Source organism: Ovis canadensis, chromosome 15 (genome assembly GCF_042477335.2).
Source record: "Ovis canadensis isolate MfBH-ARS-UI-01 breed Bighorn chromosome 15, ARS-UI_OviCan_v2, whole genome shotgun sequence".
Classification (NCBI taxonomy): Eukaryota; Metazoa; Chordata; class Mammalia; order Artiodactyla; family Bovidae; genus Ovis; species Ovis canadensis.
In genome coordinates, this window is record NC_091259.1 from 30,459,356 (window position 1) to 30,472,373 (window position 13,018).

General features: G+C 42.3%; 1 long non-coding RNA gene across 1 annotated transcript in view; it reads left to right on the forward strand.

The window, feature by feature from the left end:
• Positions 1–9,755: 9,755 nt before the first annotated feature.
• Positions 9,756–13,018, forward strand: part of LOC138421160 (uncharacterized) — a 136,801-nt gene continuing 133,538 nt past the window's right edge. Inside the window, exon 1 of the long non-coding RNA XR_011249421.1 lies at positions 9,756–9,984. This is a non-coding gene — a long non-coding RNA (uncharacterized lncRNA). The remainder of the gene's footprint in view (positions 9,985–13,018) is intronic.

Sequence of the window (13,018 nt, forward strand, 5' to 3'; positions counted from 1 at the left end):
GTAAATGATGTTCCCGTATATTTACTAAGTAATATAATCAGGTTGAAAAAACATTTTCTGAAACCCAGTCTGACCATCTTTCAGCTATATTGCTGTTACATAAATTTTGGTGTTTTGCACATATGTTAAGAAAATCATTGCTTGAATTTGGAACTTCATTTATTTAAATCAGGTATTTCTACACTTTCTTTAACATAGACTTTATCCAGGTATTACAGAGTTTCCAAAATGGTGAACATCAGTCTGAACTAAACCTGGAAATGTCCTTTGTTCTTTGCACTGTTGAGTATTTTAAAATAGGATACAAAATCTAGATTACTAGCTTCTTTTGAAAAGAGGGAATATTGAGCGAAAAAGTTTCATTGAATAGCGCTAAAGAGTTGCTGTCTCCTTGACATAAGATATTCTGTTTTCAGTAACCCAGTAAACTCAGTAGAATCTTTGAGTCTTCCTGACACAGCGTCACATGCAGAACTAAGAACAAAGTACGTTGACACTATATTACCAAATTTTTTTTTTCATGAGCTCAGTTTTCTCTTCTGTGTTATGAGTCCTAACTACTTTAGGCTATTGATTTGTGACCTTTATTGAGTCACTTAATTCCTACTTTTATGGGCTTCCCAGGTGGCACAGTGCTGAAGAATCTGCCTGCCAATGCGGGAGACACGAGTTCAACCCCTGGCTCAGAAAGATACCCTGGGAAAGGAAATGGCAACCCACTCCAGTATTCTTGCCTGGAAAATTCCATGGATAGAGGAGTCTGATGGGCTACAGTCCCTGGGGTCACAAAGAGTTGGACATGACTGGGTGACATGCACGGCAATGCCTACTTTTGGGTTGTTTACTCTGAGTTCTTATTTAACATTCTTTATCATTGGAAAGTTTTTTTTTTTTAACATTGAAGCTGCCTGAGGCAGTGGTTGCAACTAACAAGGAACTGAGCAAAAATGTAAAAGAAAAAACTGGAGAATGAGATTTTGACTAGGGGCCTTGGCAAGCTCTGACAAATTCCTGGGAATCTAAAAGGCCACCTGCACGAACAGAGCTATGCACAGGCCTGGAAAAGATCTGAGAAAGCCCTTATCTCTCATCTGTGGCTGACCTTGAGGATCTATACAAGTAAGAAAAATGCAGCTAAGGCAGAGTTGTAAAATGCTTATTCCACCAGTGAATTCATGCTTTAAAATGCACACAGAGGAAGCTGAGAGGAAGCTGGCAAAGGTTGAGAGACTTATTGGTTCAAGATGTTTAGGAAATCTCTGTCTATTCATTAACCGACCACTAAGCTAACTGAGGGCTTCCCCTGTGGCTCAGTAATAAAGAATCTGCCTACAAAATAGGAGACCCAGTTTCGATCCCTGGGTTGGGAAAATTCCCTGGAGAAGGAAATGACAACTCACTCCAGTATTCTTGCCTGTGAAATCCCATGGATAGAGGAACCTGGTGGGATACAATCTATGGAGTTGCAAAGAGTTGGATTTAGCAACTAAACAACAACAAGCTAACTGAGCAGAGACTTCAGTGGCCACACATAATAAGGAATATTGACTTTACAGAATTAATTCAGAAAAGTTGCTAAACAGACAGCAGCATCAACAACAAATGATAACCAACAGCTGCTGCTGCTAAGTCACTTCAGTCGTGTCCGACTCTGTGCGACCCCATAGAAGGCAGCCCACCAGGCTCCCCTGTCCCTGAGATTCTTCAGGCAAGAACATTGGAGCGGGTTGCCATTTCCTTCTCCAATGCATGAAAGTGAAAAGTGAAAGTGAAGTCACTCAGTCGTGTCTGACTCTTAGTGACCCCATGGACTGCAGCCTACCAGGCTCCTCTGTCCACGGGATCTTCCAGGCAAGAGTACTGGAGTGGGATGCCATTGCCTTCTCCAAAAGGAACTACAACAAATCCTAGGAAGGAGGGGAACTTGGTGTACAGAATGGTCAATGGTCATGTTATATATTTTAAATGTTCAATTGTCAACAAAAAATTGTGAAACATACAAATGAAAAAAAGTATGTTCTGTTAATAGAAAAAAAAAAAATCCCAGCCAATAGAAACTGTCCTTGAAGAAGTCCAGATGTTGGATTTACTAGACAGAAATATTAATTCAATTATTATAAATATGTTCAAAGAACTAACAGGAGCCATGTTTAAAGAATAAAAGAAAAGTATAAGAATGATGTCTCAACAAAAAAGGAATATTAACAGAGAGATAGAAATGATAAAAAGAACCACACAGAAAATTTGTAGTTGAAAAGTAAAACTGAAAGGAAAAATTCACCAGAAGGACTTAAGAACAGATTTTAACTGGCAGAAGAAAGTATCAATAAACTTGAAGGTATTCAGTAAAGATATTCAATATATTTAAGAAAAGAAATGCAAGACTATATACTGAAAACTACAACAAGGAACTCATAAGAGCCAAAATGATCTTGAAACAATAACAACAATAATGTTGGAGGACTCACACTTACCAGTTTCAAAACTATGAGGGTATTGTGATCAAGACAGCGTGGAAAGATGGTGGCGTAGAAGGACAATAAGCTCACCTCCTCTCCTGGGCGCCCGAAACTGCAACTGTTGATGAGAAAGACTGGTTTCTACCAGGAAAGATCTACAAGTAAAGACATAGAGAAGGAACCGCAAGGAGACAAGTAAGAGGTGAGCAGTTGTCAAGACCTATACCCCTGAGAAAATAATGACGATTTCAGAGGTTCTCCCCAAGGAATAAGGGATCTGAGCCCCACATCAAGCTCACCAGCCTGGGGGTCTTGCCCTGGAAAAACAAGCCCTTAGAATGTTTGGCTTTGATGGCCAGCAGAGCTTAATTTTGGGAGAACTACAGGGCTGGGGGAAATAGAGATTCCACTCTTAAAGCATGCATACAAAATCTCACATGCTCCAGGACCCAGGGCAGAAGCAGTAATGTGAAAGGAACCTGGATCAGACCCACCTGCTGATCTTGGAGAGTCTCCTGGAGAGGCAAGAGGAAACTGGGGCTCATCCCAGGGATATAAACACTGGCAGCAGCCATTCCTCGGAGCTCAATCTGCCACAGGACACTGATGCTGCAAGTGTCTTTTTAAAAAATCCTTCCTCTAGCTTACTGGTGCCAGGACTCAGCCCTACCCACCAGGCTTTTGACACCAATAATGGGACATCTCAGGCCAAGCAACTACCCAGGGTGGGGCACAGCACCACCTACCAGCAGACTGGCTGCCTTAATACCCCCAGAGCCCAGAGCCACTACTGGACAAGGCCCTTCCACTAGAAGGCCCAGGACTTGTTCCCACACTCCAGTGTACAGGCACTAGACCTGGAATCCCCAGAGATCCCACGGTCCAAGGTAGGACCCAAATCAATAAATTCAGATAGAAAACAGAAGTTAAACCAATGCCACAGAAATACAATGGTGCCTAAGAGACTACTCAAATAACTATAATAAAATGGACTACCTAGAAGCCATAGGCAAATTCCTAGAAATGTGCAATCTCCCAAGCCTGAACCAAGATGAAACAGAAGTTATGAAGAGACCAATTACAGGTAGTGATATTGAATCAGTAATAAAATAAAACTCCCAACAAACCAAAGTCCAGGACTAGATAGCTTCACAGGTGAATTCTACCAAACATTTAGAAAAGACTTATTTATCCTTCTTAAACTATTCCAAAGAATTTCAAGACAACGGCACTGAACTCATTCAACAAAGCCAGCATCACCTTGATACTGAAACCTGACAAAGATATCACAGAAAAAGAAAATTATAGGCAAATATCATGGATGAGAGCTTCCCAGGTGGTGCTAGTGGTAAAGAACATGCCTGCCAACGCAGGAGACATAAGAGACATGGTTCAATCCCTGCATTGGGAAGGTCTCCTGGGGAAGGGCATGGGAACCCACTCCAGTATTCTTGCCTGGAGAATCCCATGGACAGAGGAGGCTGGCGGGCTATGATCCATAGGGTCACAAAGACCGAAGTGACCTAGCACACACACACACATCATGGATGATCATAGACATAGATCATAGACATAGACAAAAACCCTCAACAAGATGTTAGGAAATCAAATCATTACATTAACAATATTAAAAGGATCCTACACCTTGGTCAAGGGGGATTTATCCCAGGGAGGCAAGAATAATTTAGTATCTGCACATCAGTCAATGTGATACACCACATTAAAAAATTGAAGACTAGGGGCTGGCGGCTCAGTGGTAAGGAATCTGCCTGCCAAGACATGGGTTTGATCCCTGGTCTGGGAAGATCTCACATGCTGCCGAGCAGCTAAGCCTGTGTGCCACAACTATTGAACATGTGCTGTGGAGCCCAGGAGCCACAGTTGCTGAGCCCTCACACCACAGCTACTGAAGCCCATGTGCCCTACAGCGCACGCTCCACAACAGGAGAGGCCACCACAGTGAGAAGCTTGTGCTCTGCAACTCGAGTGCGGCCTCCTCTCACTCTAACTAGAGAAAAGCCCACGAGGCAGTGAAGACCCTGCACGCTGCTGCTCCTAAGTCCCGGCAGTAGTGTCCGACTCTGTGAAGACCCTGCATAGCCAGTAGACAAATGAATTTTAAAAAGACTTTAAAAGGTCAGAGAATAAACATCATAAAATCATCTCAATAGATACAGGAAAAGATTTGGACAAACTTCAACATTCAACTAATTTATGACTTTTGGCCAATTAATCTATGACAAAGTAGGCAATAATATACAATGGGAAAGGATAGTCTCTTCAATAAGTGGTGCTGGAAAAAATCAGCTACATGTAAAAAAAAGAGATTAGAATATTTTCTCACGCTGTATATGACCATAAACTCAAAATAGATGAAAGATCACAGTGTAAACCTGGAAAAGTCCTGGAAGAAAACACAGGCAAAACACTCTTTGACATAAATTGTAGCAATATTTTTTGGAATCTTTCTTTTAAGGAAAAGGAAACAAACTAAAATACACACACACACACACACACACACACACATAAAACATACATGCATAATGGCCTATTACTCCAACATAAGAGGGAATAAAATTCTGTCATTTGCAACAATATGCATGGACCTAGAGATTATTATGTTTAGTGAAATAAGTCATACAGAGAAAGACAAAGGCTGTATGTTGCCATTTATATGTGGAATCTGAAATATAAAACAAATGAACACAAAAAATAAAATGAAACAGACCTACAGATACAGAGAATAAACTAGTCATTATCAGTAAAGAGATCCATAGAGATAGAAGGTGGTTTTTAGGGGCCTGGCAGACAAGGAGAATGGAAAATGACTGCTAGTTGGTTTGGGGTTTCTCTTTGGGGTGATGGAAATGTTCTGGGATTAGATAATGGGGATAGCCTCAAAATCTTGTGAATATACTAAAAAACCACTGAATTGCATTTTATGGTATCTGAATTATGTTTCAGCAAACTCTTTACATTCTATTCTGTGTAGGCAAGTTGGGGTAGTAGAAAGAACGAGACTGAACTTTATTTTTTATTTATTCATCTTTTTAACAAGAGAAAAGTATACAAATTTACATGTTTGAAGTGACATGGGAGCCATCACAAGGAACTGACACGAAGAATGAGTAAACCCAAGTGATTTTTTTCAACTCTATTTTTTTCAGCTATATTGAGATATAATTGACATATAACATTGTGCAGGTGTAAAGCGTACAACAGGCGCTTCCTGTTGACTGGATAGGAATCTGCCTGCCAGTGCAGGGGATACAGGTTTGTTCTCTGGTGCGGGAATTTCCACCTCACAGAACAACTAAGCCCACGGGCCACGACTACTGAACCTGTGTGCCCCAACTACTGAAGCCTACGCTCAGCAGCTAGAGGGGCCACCGCAGGTAGAAGCCTGAGCACCGTAATAAAGAGCCGCCCCTCTGCTGCAACTAGAGAAAGCCCATGCAAAAGCAACGAAGACCCAGAGCAGCCAAAAATAAATAAACATTTTAAAAAATTAAGTGTACAGAATACTGATAACACTTTTGTCTTGCTATATGACTACTACCACAGTGTTGGCTGACACCTCCAGTAATGGGGAGATTAAAAAAATACTAATTTAATTTATTTTGCAGTTTGGCTGCAGTGGGTCTTCATTGCTGCGCACGTGGGCTTACTGCAGTTGTGATGCGCGGTGCAGTGTGGTGGCTGCTCACGTTGTGGAGCACAGGCCCTAGGACATGCGGCCTTCAGTAGTTGCGGCACGTGGGCTCAGTAGTTACGGCTCCCAGGCTCTAGAGCACAAGCTCAGCAGTTGTGGCTCACGGACTTAGTTGCTCCATGGCCTGTAGGATCCTCCGGGACCAGGGGTCAAGCCTCTGTCTCGTGCTGTTGCCCTTGGCAGGTGGAGTCTTTGCCATCAGCCACCAGGGAAGTCCGGGAGGTGTTGACTAAGGGTATAAACCCGAGTGTTTTTATGGAAAGACTGAAAAGTCGTGGAAAGGTGTCATAGGAAAAAGGTGAGCAAGTGTAGTAAACAGAAAGGGGAGAGATGTGATTAGCAAGGCCAGTTCATTCAGATTCCTCTCAAGACAGAACGTTAGTGTTAGGAAAATTTTAACCTATGTGAACTTTAGTCTCCACTGCTGAAAATTGAGACATTAATACCAATTTTACGTATTTTTATGCATATTAAATGAGAAATATATGTAAACCATTTAGGGGGGTGAGATGGGTCTGACTCACAGTAGGGGAGTTAATGTTAATTTGTTCTCTTCCTTCTTTCCTTCCTCTCTCCCTCCTTCTCTGTTTTCCTCCCTTCCTTTCCTCCGTTCTTCTTTCCTTTATACCAGATTAAGGCACTGAATCTGGAGAAAAGAAAATACAGGGGTCCTGCTGTTGACATAGAGATAAAAGTCTAATCCTCCCTTTGAACTGGGGGCAGAAGATTGGGGCAATGGGGGACGACTCAGAGAAAAGCTCTGATTTAAGCAGAATTCTTCCATTCATTTATTGCGGTGTGGCGCTGAGCCTAAGAGAGGGCCTGTAGAAGTCATCAGCATTGCCCCGTGGGAGGAGGGAGCTGTCTGTTGGCTACAGTGGCAATTGTTGACCAAACAAAGCTGTTCTTTGATTCCAGCCAGAAATGGCTTGATTTTTCCAGAGGACTAGGGACCACAAGAAAACTAGTTTTTAAAATCATACATTTCTTTGGGCTTCCCTCTCCTCCACCCTTTTCTTTGGAATTTTGGACCTTAGTTCCTGGACATACACACATTTAAAAATCTGCATAGGTGATTCTAAAACAGTGTGTGTGTGTGTGTTTTTTTTTTTTTAACTTTAACATTCATTCAAGTCACATGGAGGGTTTTGCTAACATGCAGTTTCTGATTCACGCATCTGGTATGGAGCCTGAGACCCCTCCTTTCTAACAGGCTCCCATATAAAGCCAAACTGTTGCTTATCCATGGACCACACCTTGAACAGGAGAGGTTTAGCAGCTGATCTGCATAAAACAGATTGACTGTTAAACTAATTGTTAAAGTTGAAAAAGCTGGGTTCTATGACTACTGTGCACCTCAAACTAGTCAACCTGCCTAGAGTTTATCTGATGAAACGCTTCATGGTGGAGAAAGTGGGCACTTCAATACCTGGCTGGTCTCTCTGGAAAGGAGCACTATCAGAGAGGAGAGGGCATCTGCTCTTCTAAGGTCAGTCTGAGGGGAGGGTCCCTGAAATTCACCAGAAGAGACCACTGGTGACTGCAGGCTGCAGGGATTATCAGCCTGAATTTCTCGGCATTTTGATCCAGGGTCATGGGTGTGTCAAAGGTGTTTGGGAGGCAGTTTGGCTACCATGGGGGTATAAGCACAGACTTTGGAGTCAGAGGGGCCTCAGACCTCTTTGTAGCCTCAGATTGTACTTGACTTATGAAAAAGAGAACTATCTAAGCCATAGTTCTCTTATTCATATAGTGGAAAAAATAATACCAGCCTTGCATGATTGTGTCAAGGTTTAAGAAGTAATGCAGGTGACTGCCTGCCATGGCCAATGCTCTTTAAGTAGGGGTTCTTAGCCGCTGATGGCAGGTCAGTGCAAATCTAAGAAAAGGGCCACCAGGGGGAGGGAGGGGCCCCGAGAATGTTTACTCTCATCTGTCTCCTTACAGTGGGTGCTTCAGTCAACATGGGTTGATTCAGGGACTGATTGGCTTTTACCCTTTGGCTCTTTAGTGGTGGATGTTATGTTTTTGAGGCTCCCATAGCGTAGACTCTTTTGCTTTAGGAGAAGGCAGTGGCATCCCACTCCAGTACTCTTGCCTGGAAAATCCCATGGACCAAGGAGCCTGGAAGGCTGCAGTCCATGGGGTCGCAAAGAGTCGGACACGACTGAGCGACTTCACTTTCACTTTTCGCTTTCATGCATTGGAGAAGGAAATGGCAGCCCACAGTGTTCTTGCCTGGAGAATCCCAGGGACAGGGGAGCCTGGTGGGCTGCCGTCTATGGGATCGCACAGAGTCGGACATGACTGAAGTGACTTAACAGCAGCAGCAGTGGTCAGTTGCTCAGAAGATATATACTATCCTTCTCATTCCCTGAAGCTGACACATTTTCAGAGAGATGACAAACTACTGTACATGACAGTAAGAATTTTCAAGCTGAACTGGCCCTAATCATTTTAACCAAGCTCCCTCACTTACGTCTGAGAAAACTGAACATAGATTAAACTTGCCTCAGGCTACAAAAGCTGGGCCTAGAATACCATTCCACCCCACCCCTACCAGCTCCTGGCTGGGTGTTTCTGCACTGTACTGTTCTAATGTCTAGTTAATACCTGCTTGTTCCTACTTGGCATTTTAGATCCAGATGGGACAAAGTCAAGGTATAGTATGTTTTAATTTTAACGTGCCAGGCGTGTACATCCAGGACTCTTGCTCAGTCTGTTTCCATTTTATAGAATTTGGAGAGAAGTTTACTATTGCAATAGCTCATTATTCTATCTTTGCTCAAGACTTTTTATCGGTCACATCTGTGGCTTTAATCCTGAACTGTGTGTCCAGAGAACAGTTGGAATGGCACAGTACTTTGGCCACATGGCCTCATTTGCACCTTCAGTTGCTGGGATTAGGGTTGGGGATATCAAAATAAGTTGCTCAAGGTCACACAGCTTTCGGGAAAAGTGATCCCTGTCTTATACTCAGTTGTTGCCAAATTCCAGGCTGATGACGGTCTCGATCCACACACACTTGTCAAAGGAATGAGAGAAATTGAGAGTAAAATGATGAGACTTTAAAAAGAGAACATAAAAATTTATTAACAGTCCTGCTTTTTATTCTAATTGTATAGCATTTTGACATTTTATAATTAAAATGTCCTTTTTAAAATGAAAGTGTGGTCCTTGTAGATTATAGATAGTAGATCCCTCTCCCACTCATCGGTTTACTTTTTAAAATGTTTTTGTTTGGCAAAATGAGAAAAAATTGGTCTTCTCTGGAACAATTAGCATTCTATCTAGGTCCCTGAAATCCAAAATCTGGATACCAGGGGTCTATGAAGACTTTGCATCATAACTTTCCAAAATGCTTTGTGTTACTGTGGCAAGGAGCCAAGATTGCTGGCATTTAAGTAGGAGTCAGAAAATTGTCTCAGGGTGTGTTCAAAGATCTTTTTCTCATTGAGAGGGAGGCTGAACCTTTTAAGTGCCTCCTTCCAACATTAGAATCCATAGCTCCCCCCCAGTTGAAAATTGATTTCATTCATTTTTTTTTAGGCAGAAATAAAAGCATTGAGGGTACTTCATGGTCTGGGTTGGTGGGTGAAGGACTGGAATGAGACAAGAATAGAACTCTGTGCTCGCTACTCCCCAAACCCCAACAGAAAAGGAACTCGAAACTGCACCCCCAACATGGGGAGGAGGAAGCTTTGGACATCCTTTTCATGTGACCGGCTAGCATGGCTTTGAAACCATGCCCCACAGCTTTAACAGAAACTGGTGACTATCAGAAATTCTTGAGCTTATCTTACAGAACAGCAGGTAAGGGAAAAGCTTTTTAAAACTTCCTTCTGCTTATAGCCTGCCCTACTTGAGCAAGCGCAAGCTCGCCTTTAATCACTTCGTTGCCGATTGCGTGTCCTCGTAGATTCACATGGCCTAGGAATTTGGAATCAGCTCTTGCCCAGTTTGAACCAGCTGAGACTATTTGGGATCATTGACTCTAAAACTGGACCTGAGTAGAACACCGATTACCTGACCTTTTCCCTGCCTCCACTCATCTTTCTGAATGCCTCTCTGCTTCTTTAACTACTCTGCTTCTTTAACCTGTAAATATTTCAAGCCCCTTGACTTTGACAAGGCAGATCTCAGAGTTCTTCTCCCATCTTTTCATTTGGCTGCTTCATGAATAAACCATTTCTCTGTTGCAAACCTCATCATCTCAGCATTTACCTTGCTGAGCATCATACAAAAGAACCTGGCTTGGTAACTGGTTTCGCCTTTGAGAGGCAAGAACTCTGCCTGAGAGGAGGTGGATTGCAAGGTGCTTGGGGAGAGTTTAGCAAGCCCTGGTCAATTACCTCTGCAAAAAGTTGGCTTTCTGATTAGTTTCCGTTATTGTTGTTGTTTAGTCGCTAAGTCTTGTCTGACTCGGAGAAGGCAATGGCGCCCCACTCCAGTACTCTTGCCTGGAAATTCCCATGGATGGAGGAGTGTGGTGGGCTGCTGTCTATGGGGTCGCACAGAGTTGGACACGACTGAAGTGACTTAGCAGCAGCAGCATGTCCGACTCTTTTGACCCCATGGACTGTAGCCTGCCAGGCTCCTCTGTCCATAGGATTTCCCAGGCAAGAATACTTGAGTGGGTTTCCATTTCCTTCTCTAGGGGATCTTTCTGACCCAGGAATCAAATCCTTGTCTTCTGCATTTCAGGTGGATTCTTTACTGCTGAGCCACAGGGAAGCCTTTAATTTCCATTAATTAGACTTTAAAAGTACTTTGGAGGGTGAAGCACTTATCAAGAAATTCAAATGCTTGTTCCTACTATTTAACTGGACAGCTCAATAGTGAAAAGATATAGGATGGTTTAATCAGTGAGGCATGCCTTGGAACTCCCAGGATGAGCCATGGTTTGGTGTGTTGGTCTAATGAGAAAGTGATGGAGACAACTCTCCAGAGGTAAAATAAAAAAAAAAAAAAAGATGCCACATATGAGAATTCCCTTACAGCCTGTTCTTTCAAAGTGTATTGATTTTCTAGGGACTTCCCTGGTGGTCCAGGGGTTAAGAATCCGTCTTTCAATGCAGGGGATGAGGGTTCGATCCATGGTCAGGGAACTAAGATCCCACATGCCTTGGGGCAACTAAGCCCTCTCACTACTGAGCCCACATGCCGTGACTAGAGAAGCCCCGGTGCTTCAGCAAAGACCCAGCACAGTAAAAAAACAAACAAACAAACAAAAAAAAAACAAAAAAAAACAACAGAAAATAGGTGTATTGATTTTCTACCTACTTTATTCATGTGGGTTTAAGGTAGCTAACAGAAATACAAGATTTAAAAAGCAAAAAGTTAAGGATATAAGGATAATAAGAGTAGAGGAATAAGATGATTATGAGGAAGTTGAGGCTCATCATTCAGAAATGCTGGGTGACTGTCTCTCTGAGTTTGGTACTGTTTAGGGCACTGAGGAAATAAGACAAACCCCTGCTCCAATAGAGTTTATGATGTTTTCATGTAATGGACAACAACTCTATTGAAATGCAGACCTGAATCCAGCCCATACATTTCCCTTTTCAATATCATTCCATTAGTTGAGTCCCAGGGACATCCTTTAATTCATTTAATTCTCTTAGACACTACTGACTTCTGCCATTAATTGTGAACTGTGATTTTTTTCCTCCTTTTGTACTGATTTGGTACAATGTGGCAACATTTTAAATATCATTACTGCATACTGTAGCTTCTTATCTTTCCTAAAAACAAAACAAATAACAGTATCTATTTTCCTGATAACATATAGGCTCTATTTCTAGCCTTGTGTACAAATGCATTTTTTTGTCACATGCAACTTGTTATTGATAAAATAATTTCAGATTATTTGTAGCACTATTTCCTGAAACTTTGAGAATCATCAGCTGAAGAAGTTAAAGTCTTATTTGAACATATCTTTCAATTAAGAATGACCAATTCAAAGATGCTTTGTAAAAAATAACATATAGGGCTTCCCTGGTTGTCCAGTGGTTAAGAATCTGTCTTGCAATGAATGCAAGGGATACCAGTTCAGTCCCTGGCCTAGGAAAATCCTGCATGCCGCAGGCAACTGAGCTGATGAGCTGCAATGACTGAGCCTGTTCGCCTAGAGCCTGTTCTCTGCAATGAGAAGCCACCACAGTGAGAAGCCGGCATGCCACAGCTAGAGATTAGCCCCGCTCTCTGCAACTAGAGAAAGCCCGGGTATCACAATGAAGACCCGACACAGCCAATAAAATAAATAAAGAAATATTAAAAAATAAAAGTAACACATAAAATATGTTTAAACTTTTAAACATATAGATTTTAAAATAAAATCTATTTTAAAGTTTTTATTGGAGTATAGTTGACTTACAATGTTGTTAAGTTTCAGTTATACAGCATTGTGGTTGTTATATATATAGGCTTTCCTGGGGGCTCAGATGGTAAAGAATCTGGCTGCAATGCAGGAGACCTGGGTTCAATCCCTAGGTTGGGAAGGTCCCCTGGAGAAGGGAATGGTTCAAGAACACTCCAGTATTCTTGCGTGGAGAATGCCATGAACAGAGGAGCCGGTGGGCTACAGTTCATGGGATTGCAAAGAGTTGGACACAGCTGAGCAACTAACACTTTCACTTCTTGGCCAATATTCTTGCCTTGAGAATTCCATGGACAGAGGAGCCTGGCAGGCTGCAGTCCACGGGGTCACAGAGTCAGGCATGGCTGAGCGACTTATACACACACACACACACACACACACACACATAATTCTTTCCCCACAAAAGTTATTACAAAATATTGAGTAGGATCTCCCATGCTATAGAGCAGGTCCTTGTTGGTTATCTAT